Source organism: Ischnura elegans, chromosome 2 (assembly GCF_921293095.1).
Source record: "Ischnura elegans chromosome 2, ioIscEleg1.1, whole genome shotgun sequence".
Classification (NCBI taxonomy): Eukaryota; Metazoa; Arthropoda; class Insecta; order Odonata; family Coenagrionidae; genus Ischnura; species Ischnura elegans.
Window position 1 is genome coordinate 128,726,968 of NC_060247.1, and position 9,394 is coordinate 128,736,361.

A 9,394-nucleotide genomic window follows, 5' to 3' on the forward strand; every position below is an offset into this window, starting at 1 on the left:
GCTCACAAATAGTGGAATGTTTCTCAATAAATGTTGTCTAAAGTTTGGATGAGAGAGGAAGTTTGGTTTAGAGCAGAGAAGTTAAGTAATGTTATGGGAGTAGAAATAGAAAGGTAGGAATTTATCCGGATCCTGTTTTGAACTAGTAGGAAAAGGATACCAAAATCCAAAAGGATTGGTTGTTTATAATATAAAATATTCGAAGCGAGAGTGAGCTATGACCCAAACTGCAATGCAACCCTAAACCCTAAATGATAAGCATTTAGCCCTCGATATCGGGACAAGTTTGGAATAAGCCTCCAAATGTATTTAGGTATTAGCTCTTGTAGAATTGTAAAATGGCCAAAAATTATATATTAATCAAATTTTTTGCAATAGTCACTGATGTCGTGTTCCCAAGTAGTGGTGAACCTTACATCTAAAGGATTTTTACATGTTTTACTCCGATGTTATCAAGAAATTTGAGCTCGGATTTTTGTATTCCAGTTGAGTTTATATATATATAACATCAGGTCAATTCCACAGAATTGTAAACCTCAAAACTATTTTTTTTATTTCAAACCGATATGTATTATACAATTTTGGAAAGCTAAATGTACCAGTTATGAAGTTCTAGCATTTGTTTTAGGAAAAATTTCCATAATAAAAAGATATGGTACTTTGTTTTTCAATTTTATTTAGTGTTTTTCTGGTTGGTTTGTGCATTAACATCATATTACTATAAATGGAATAAAAAGAACAATCATATCAAACCAAAGTTAATGATTTTGGTTAATTAAGGAACCAAATAAAAAATTTTGCCGTTTACAACTTTTCAACTCTCTTAGTTACCATGACAGAACAGTTTAACTTTGAGTTACATTTCGTTCTACGTGCGACACCAAAAAAGGAGTTTTAGTTTTTAAGCAGTCACAAACATTTTTTAAACCATATAAGTTCAGATTTAAAGTGAGTTTATCTATAGCTAAAAGACCCTGGAGTTATTATTAGACCCTGGAGTGAATTATGCCCAGCAGTTAATTTTTTATATTGGTGTCGGACGTAGAAAAAGAAGTCTACGTCCGGCTCTACGTCAGACACCAACCTTTAAATGCTGCAAGCTTAATTTATTTTGGCTGTATTAGGTTTCAATTAATAGACTGTTATCATTATTAGTAGGAATTGTGTTTATTTAAACTAAAGTTAGTATGTATGATAACCTAAAAATGAAATCTGGTATTAATAATTTATTATACCATAAGAAAAAATACTTCACCACAACAACAATGTTGTAAACCACATTAGGCTCACATTGTTAAGTGTTTAGCCAAGCAGGTTGGTTTTTCAGTTATAAATAAACCTTGAACCAGCAAAGTTGTAGATAATGATGAAGTTGAATATAAAGAGTGGTAGAATTTTACAACAGTGATGTTGTGACCTGGCAGGCAGGTCGGAATGACCGTGTTATTTACAGAAAAAAATATGAGCAAAAAAATAAAATAAAATACACGATACAGACTCGATACCTTGTTGTGAGTTTAAAACAAGCTTGGACAATTTTCAATGATGAAAACCCAAATTTTAAAATACGGCTATCAAAATTTTGCAGCCTTCGTCCTAAACATGTTTCTCAAACATTCCAAATAACGCTATTGTTTGCTCTTATCACGAGAATGTTCGCTTGTTGCTAACAGCCTTAGAGCCACATACAGGAGTATCAGCAAACTACAGTACATTTATATGCAATGTTATTTGCCAATCAGAATCTAAAACCTGTATGTCAAGAAATTGCAATGATTGCATAAATTAGATAGATCTGTTCAAACGCATGGGTGACAACGAACCCTTGAAGTACATTCAATGGCAAAAGGTTGATGGACAGATACAGAAAGTTGAAATAGCTAGTTCAGTTAATTAAGTATTTGAAGGGTTAAAATCCCAGATGAAATATTTTCTGATACATACATATATCAAAAGAGGACAAGCTGATGAATTTCAAAAACTTAAAGCAAAACCAAATGGAAGTAAAATACTGATACAGATGGATTTTTCGGAAAATACCACCCTTCTTCATCAAAACGAAATTCAGTCGGCCCATTGGACTCACAATCAGGCTATAGTTATCACAACACACGCTTTGATCTCTGAAGGAATCAGCCAGAGCTGTGTTATTGTATCCAATGACCTTGACCACACCAAAAATCAAATTTATTGTTATGTTAGCTTTCTTCTGGCACATCTGAAATCTTTTTATCCGGATATTTCGACAGTACACATTTTTTCTGATGGAACGTCAGCCCAGTTCAAGAATCGTTTCATTTTTTCTGTTCTTCCTTCAATCGATTTCAGAGTATGTTTGACATTAATTTACACTGGCACTACATCGCAACCTCCCATGGGAAAGGGGAAGTAGATGGGATTGGGGGAACAATAAAGAAAAGTATTTGGAATTATGCCAAAGCAAATAACACAGAAATCGTTTTGAGCTCTGCAGAAAACTTTGCTGATGCAACCTTAAGAAACCCCAACGTTATGATAAAGTATTTGTCTAGTAATGATGTGCAAGAAAAGGCACATGAAGTGCAACATGTTTGGGAGTCAGGCATTCCGAGCTTGAATACACACAAAATGCACTTTGTGACACCAGCTAGTTCAAACCAATTTGTGTTAGTTGGCGAAACAATTGATGACACTGCGAAACGCAAAGAAAGAGTAGTAACAAGTCTTGATTCTGACAGTGAAATGTCAGAACCTGAAGTTTTTGAAGATTTTGCAACACCCATCACAAGTATATATGTCTTAAGGACCTAGTAACAATGCAGGACTGGGTTGTTGTAAGGTATGATGATACCTACTATCAAGGTGAAGTTCAATCGGTTTTGGAAAATGAAGTCGTGGTGAAAGTAATACACTGTTCCAAGTCAGGTGCTTACTACATCTGGCCTGCCAATGAAGACTGCATTAGTTATTTAAAAACGGAGATTATAAAGAAAATAATGGCTCCTGAACATTACGGAGGAGCAAGACAACAACATAAATTTAAAAGTATCATAGGACCAGATTCATTTAGTTCAGGCTAGCTATAAGTACTTTATAATTATATTTTATGGTTTAAATTTTGACATACCTATTACTTCTGTGGAATAATCTGTTTTAATAATTTTTATATTGTAAAAATAAAAGTATAATAAGGGTTTACAATTTTTTCCACAAAAATCCATCTAATATGTGTACATCCTACGTCCAACACCAGAAATCCTATGTCTGACACCTTAGAAAAATATTTTTTGAAGTAAAACTACTTAATAAATAAAGGTAAAATTGGTCCAATTTTGAAGCTTATAGTCCATTTAATAATCATAATTTTTGTGATTTTCATACGCATTCGCATAGAGTTTTGAATAAAATTTAGAAAAAGAATAAAGTACAACTTGTGCACTTTACGTCCGACGCCAAAGGAATTATTTTTTTCCGCTAATAATTAAACATATTTTTGTAATGGATTACATGTCAAAATGTTCCTAGAAAAGTGGTTTTTCAAGTGATATAACTCACAACTAGTTTTAATACTTTTAAGTAAATGATGCATTAAAAACAATGAGAATATTTGTACAAATTCTACGTCCGACACTATGGAACTGCCCATCAATCAGTAGTTTTGAATCAAATAGTGTTCATCTTATGTTATAGTAGAAGTATATTCGGCCCCCACCTCAAAAAATTAAGAGGGTCATGTGGCTGGAAGTAGGATTTTGATGATAAAAATTGATACTCAAGATGGTAGACAGGGTAAGCTCCCTGTGTATTGAGTCGCTTTTAATGTGCCTTTTTCACGATCTGAAAGTGTAGTGGATACCAATAGACATCGAATAAATTATTCTACTAAAATATTAAAATAATCAGTTAGGCAGTCATACAAATACCGCAGAATACATATATTTGGACTCTGCGACAGCAGTGACAACTCTCTTGACACACGGTCGATGTCATCTCTAATTTTTCTTTCACGCAGGGAATGTTGTAAAAAACATTCCCAAGTCCTATTTCTCAAGAAGACATGAAACCATACCGTATTTAAAACGGATGATGCAGTCTGACTGCGAGAATAATACCCCGATTTTATTCAAATAATTATCAATACATGTAAATGGATACGACTTATTTTTTGGAAAGCTGTTACTTAGCAAGAATCATACCAGATTCCAAATTAGATTCAACTAACGTGTCGACAAACAGTCAATTGTCTTAATCTCGATGGGAGAGTCTATAATGTACGAGTCTTGCGCCAGCTACATACTGCTAGATTGAATGAGGAGTAAAAGCAGTTTTCACGAAAGGTATACGTCCCAGGTTCAATAATGTAACTACAATTAATAGAAAATAAGCAAAAGCTAAGGCAGTATAATGTATCTAAAGTATTATTTATTTTTAAAATGCTGATAATCTCTCTTTTGCATCAAAATATATTATTATTAATAAAGTCTTAAGTAATAAGAATAAGAGGAAAAATGCATGCTGAGTATTTAAATTATTATGAAAATAATTCTACCAGTAATAATAATACTAATCAATTTCGTTTGCACTGTTAAACCATTCACAAATTTGAAGGGAAATGAGAATTATTACAGCACTATAGTTCAAAAATAAAAACGTGAATCATGCTTCAACGATTAGTTTTCATATCAGGTGCTCATGAGACGGCACAACTCTATAAAAATTAATACAAATTTCGATGAGGGAAAGTTGACATGAAAAATATATAGTGGACAAGCTTAGTGAGTCATTAATATTGACAAAAACCCCTAGGACTGTGGAACTATTACGAAAAGATAAAGTCCGCTATTAAAAGTTATTAACACTAGAAGGACGGCAGGGGTCATTTGACCCATTTTCAGAATTCAAATTTATTTTTCTCTTATTAAAATATTTTTTTTAATTTTGGAACTTATTGACTTTGTTAATTTTGGTCTATATTTTGATATATTAGTGAAAATTCAACAATAATGTTTTGTTTTAAATTTTTATAACGTATTATACCTAGAAGGACGGCTAGGGGTCATTTGACCCACAACTGGTTTTCGCGCTATTTTCTTTCCCGTGGCCACTTTAGTGCCATGTATATCATATAATCAGCAAGATGCTAGTGTGGTAGATGATTTGCTTCATTTTGAATATGGAAGTACCCGGTTCAATGCCAGTTTCGTCCCAAGGGCTCCTATCTGTATTCGAAAACCTAGGCATAGCGACTTGTTGTGCACAATCTTTCGATATTTTTTGGGCAGCAAACGGAAATAAAACGTTTTCAATCCTTGATTTGCGTAAATTCATCTAACTATGATATTTTAGTTTTGTTTTATTTATTGTTCAATGATTATTGTATTACCCACACCGGAAAATCGTCACGTATCCCAAGAATTGTTTTCCGTCGTCCAAGATTCAGAGCTCTTTGAGACATTATTTTCAATATTGACTCATCAGATTTGCGAATAACTTTCATTTTTCTGGACTGACGGCGCTGTCACTTGACCTAGCCCCTGTGCCGTGTGTCCAGCAATGACCTTGTCGGGGTTTGGGGCGGGTTGACTGCACGCTGCGTCCTTGGGAAAAATCCTGTCTCTTTTTGAGAGAGCGGAGGAATGGGTGGACAGTAAAATTCTACTGTAAATCCTACCCTTGGAATCCGCACGTAGGTCGGAAAAGAAGCTTTACTGCAAGTTCCTGGAAGATACGAATCAGGAGACGGTTGGCGGTTGAGTCCCTGCCTTTCGAACGGCAATTAGCGTTACTTCTGAAAATTTTGTCCTTTTGTATGAATTTCTAATGCTCTCCAGCTCTCTATACCTCCAATGCAACTAGAGAAGATTCTACCACAATGCGCTTTCGTTCGTAGATTTTTCGCATGCATATCAGTAGTGAGTTGAAGAAGAAATTAAGAAGTCGAGAAATATATCAAGAGAAGAGAATCATCGCGATTCAAGTAGCTGTAGGGAATATTGAAGATCTGTCTGGAAGTGAATCGTAAACATCAGTTCAAGGACATTCTGACCAATCCATCAACATCTGCGTGTGATGGAAGCGACGAAGTCCAAGATAGTGAATCCGATGGCGACTTTGGCGTGATAGCAAATGTACAGCTCTATTCAACAAAATGCAGTTGTCCTTTTATGAGGTAAATTCCAAATAAACCAGAAAAATTTGGAATCGAGTACTGGGTTTTGACAGATGTGAAATGAAAATACAGCCTAAATGAATTTCCATATCGTGGCAAAGATGATGATTGGCCATAAAATCAAGCGTTAGGGAAATAAATAGTTACTAAAGTGACTGTAACATACAAGAATTCAGGGATAAATGTAACTTGTAACAATTATTTTCCATCCATCCAGCTGGCAGGAAGTCATAAAAAATGGAAAACTTCTCTTGCATAGACGATCTGGAAAAAAACCAGGCGTGACGCACAAATATCCATTACCCCTAAAAAGCCATGTAATCCTTTCAAAGCGAGTGTTCAAAAATACCTTAGACCATACTCTTACGTAGAATCAGGCAAGCTAGAACAATAATGTACTTTCACTCAGCAGCATGATCTCATACGACACTATTTCCGAAACGAATAAAAAAATACCAGAGACCATTTCATAATAAAAACAAAGCGGGAGTACATATGATGAATAGCGCGTATCAATTTATGTACACGTCTCCAAATCCAACAGCCATATCTCCACGGGCACAGAAAAGAGAATAGTGCCAAAAACATTGCATCAGTTTTCTTTCCATTTTCAAAATTCCTTTTCATGTGCAAACGGCTGGTGTCGTAACACCCTCTGCCACACGCTTTTAAGCGGTTTGCGGGTTAGTGTGTAGATTTAGATGTAGATGAATAAATTGTCCAATGAACGCATTCAACGCAAAAAAAATTTTTGTGGAAACAGCCCTGAAAAAATACTGTCTGTCTGATATTTACAACAAAGTAATAAGTTTTAAAAATTTTAATACAAATTTTGTAAACCCAGTACCCCTATTAATTAAACATGTAGCGCAACTTTTGTATTGAGTGTATGTATTTTCATTATTTGATTTACAATCGACTACTACATACGGTTTTTATTCATGATTCTTTAAAATAATTGTTATTAACTTTTGACGATGGAAATAATATTTAATAATATTAAATAGTGTTTTTAATTAACTGATTCAAAAATTAATACGATTAAACTGAATATTGGTTGAAAATTAGGCGTTTTATTCCAAAATACATTTTAGGGGTCAAATGACCCCTAGCCGTCCTTCTAGGTAGCGCGAAACTCCCGTCCTCCTAGTGTTAAGGCAGTAGCTCTACTGCCTTAAATGAAGACAACGAATTATTGTCTTCATTTGTCTTAAGTTTTCTTTGTCTTTAGTTTTTACGACGCAATTTGTCTTTTTAATACCAGTTTTTTTTTTTCAAATTTTGTCAATCGAATACCAAAATATGAGATAAAAAGTATTTTTAATTATTTTATACTACAACCCGAGGAAAGAGTAGCAAAATAAGTCTTTCTACTCTCAGTCCTATCACTAAAGACGCATAAGTGTACCCTAGCTCAAAAAACACACCCCACAACGACATAGCAACACCTCTTTTCAACAACCACTGCACGCAATTCAACCCACATGAGTCCATCTAGAACGGTACCGCGAAAAAAGAGGTCAGCTGAAAAGGTTCTACGGTCGACATCAACCAAGAGGTGCATTCGCATTTGAAGCCACTTCGAGTTATCAGGGCTTTAAGGTATCACGTCCACCTTCACAACGTCTGGCCATGCCGTACTTCGCATCTGAATTAGACAGTCAAATCCTCTCCGTCACCATTCAAACTACATTTTTTGTTTACCAGTGCAAACTGAAGCGACGAAATCCGCTGCTACCGTGCTCTTTCTTGCATGCAAAATCCTTCCTGCTTCGTCCCTATTCACGTTATCTAAGCCATAAACTACTTAACGATGCCGATGCAGCAGTACCTGCGGGAGTTGGCGTGTTTTGTTTCCCGGCGAAGACTGCTAACGTCAGCTGAAGCATGACCATCACCAGACTGGCAATAAATTATAGCAACGCATAGTCGAGTCATTCGCTTCCCGTTAAATTATAGGTAATGTGAAAACGTAGCAGAAATAAATGTATAATAAAAAGTAAAACGAGCCACAAAAAATGATGAGGAAATACAAAGTCTTGTGAATTTCATAGGATTTTTTTAGGCTTTCCAATCATTGCTGAAGATATAAACCATCATATAATATATCATTAAAATATATTTCGTCGGTCACAATTTATGAAACACCTATACATTACTTTGGTTTCAGGTTGTAACTAATTCATTTATACTAAAACATTATGAATCAAGAGGTACCAGTAACAAACCGTGAATGAGAATATGTCAGAAAATTAAATTAACAGGTTGACACAGCAATTAAATACTTGTTGTAAAAGCAGAAAATGGAACTTAAGTTATAGTAAAAGCTGTAAAATTATGTAAATGTGCACGATTTAAATTGATGAGTTATTTTGGCTGCCAAAATTAGGTTCACTAAATTGTAATAAATAATTGTAAATTTCATCACCGCTTCACACTTCGTATCACACATTGACTCGTATAGTGAAACTAAAATCACAAAACTAATCTTATAGTAAAGCGCTGAAGAAGGGGATTTCACGTTGTTGAGCGGAGCATTGACCGCTCTTACAGCGAACATGGTGCCCCAATGCATGGTCTCCAAACACGCTGCACATCCGCTAACATCTTCCGAGGATTAACGAACGGGCCACTCGGGGAGCGTTGCAGAATAGCGCAGTCATTGTTACCGAGGGCGCCAAGAGAACGAAGGGATTAAGGGCGTGATTGAATCGTGAATTACGAACCATAGGTGTAAAGCGACATGCCGTCCCTCCTCTCCTGATGATAAAAGTGGAGATTAACTAGATCCTGTCACCTAGCCATAAAATATGCGTCCAAGTTTCTATATCGAATAGTTAATGCATCCTTTAAATTGGCTGAAATATATATTCTGTCCACAGATCTCCATTAGTAACCGTTAATTGATTGTATTAAACGAAGGAGAGGTTCTCTCCAGGACCCCACGGCCTGGCTCCTGTTGAAATGGATACTTTTTTCAACTTCAAAGCGCCCATGCAAAAATTTTCTAATAATATGAGGGCCGTATTTTTCAACCTCCGAATTGTCATGATCAGAAGACGAAGAGGTAGATTAAAAAATTTTTCGTTGCTAAATGTTGAGCACACTTGTCGTGCCCCTTAGACATAAACGCCTCGGCGATTGAAGAATCAGTCGTGCCTTTGGACAACCTTTACTATACCTTCTTCATGGAATGTTGCCGCCAATGACTTCCCATAAATTATGCCTTTGTCCTGAAGCTCATCA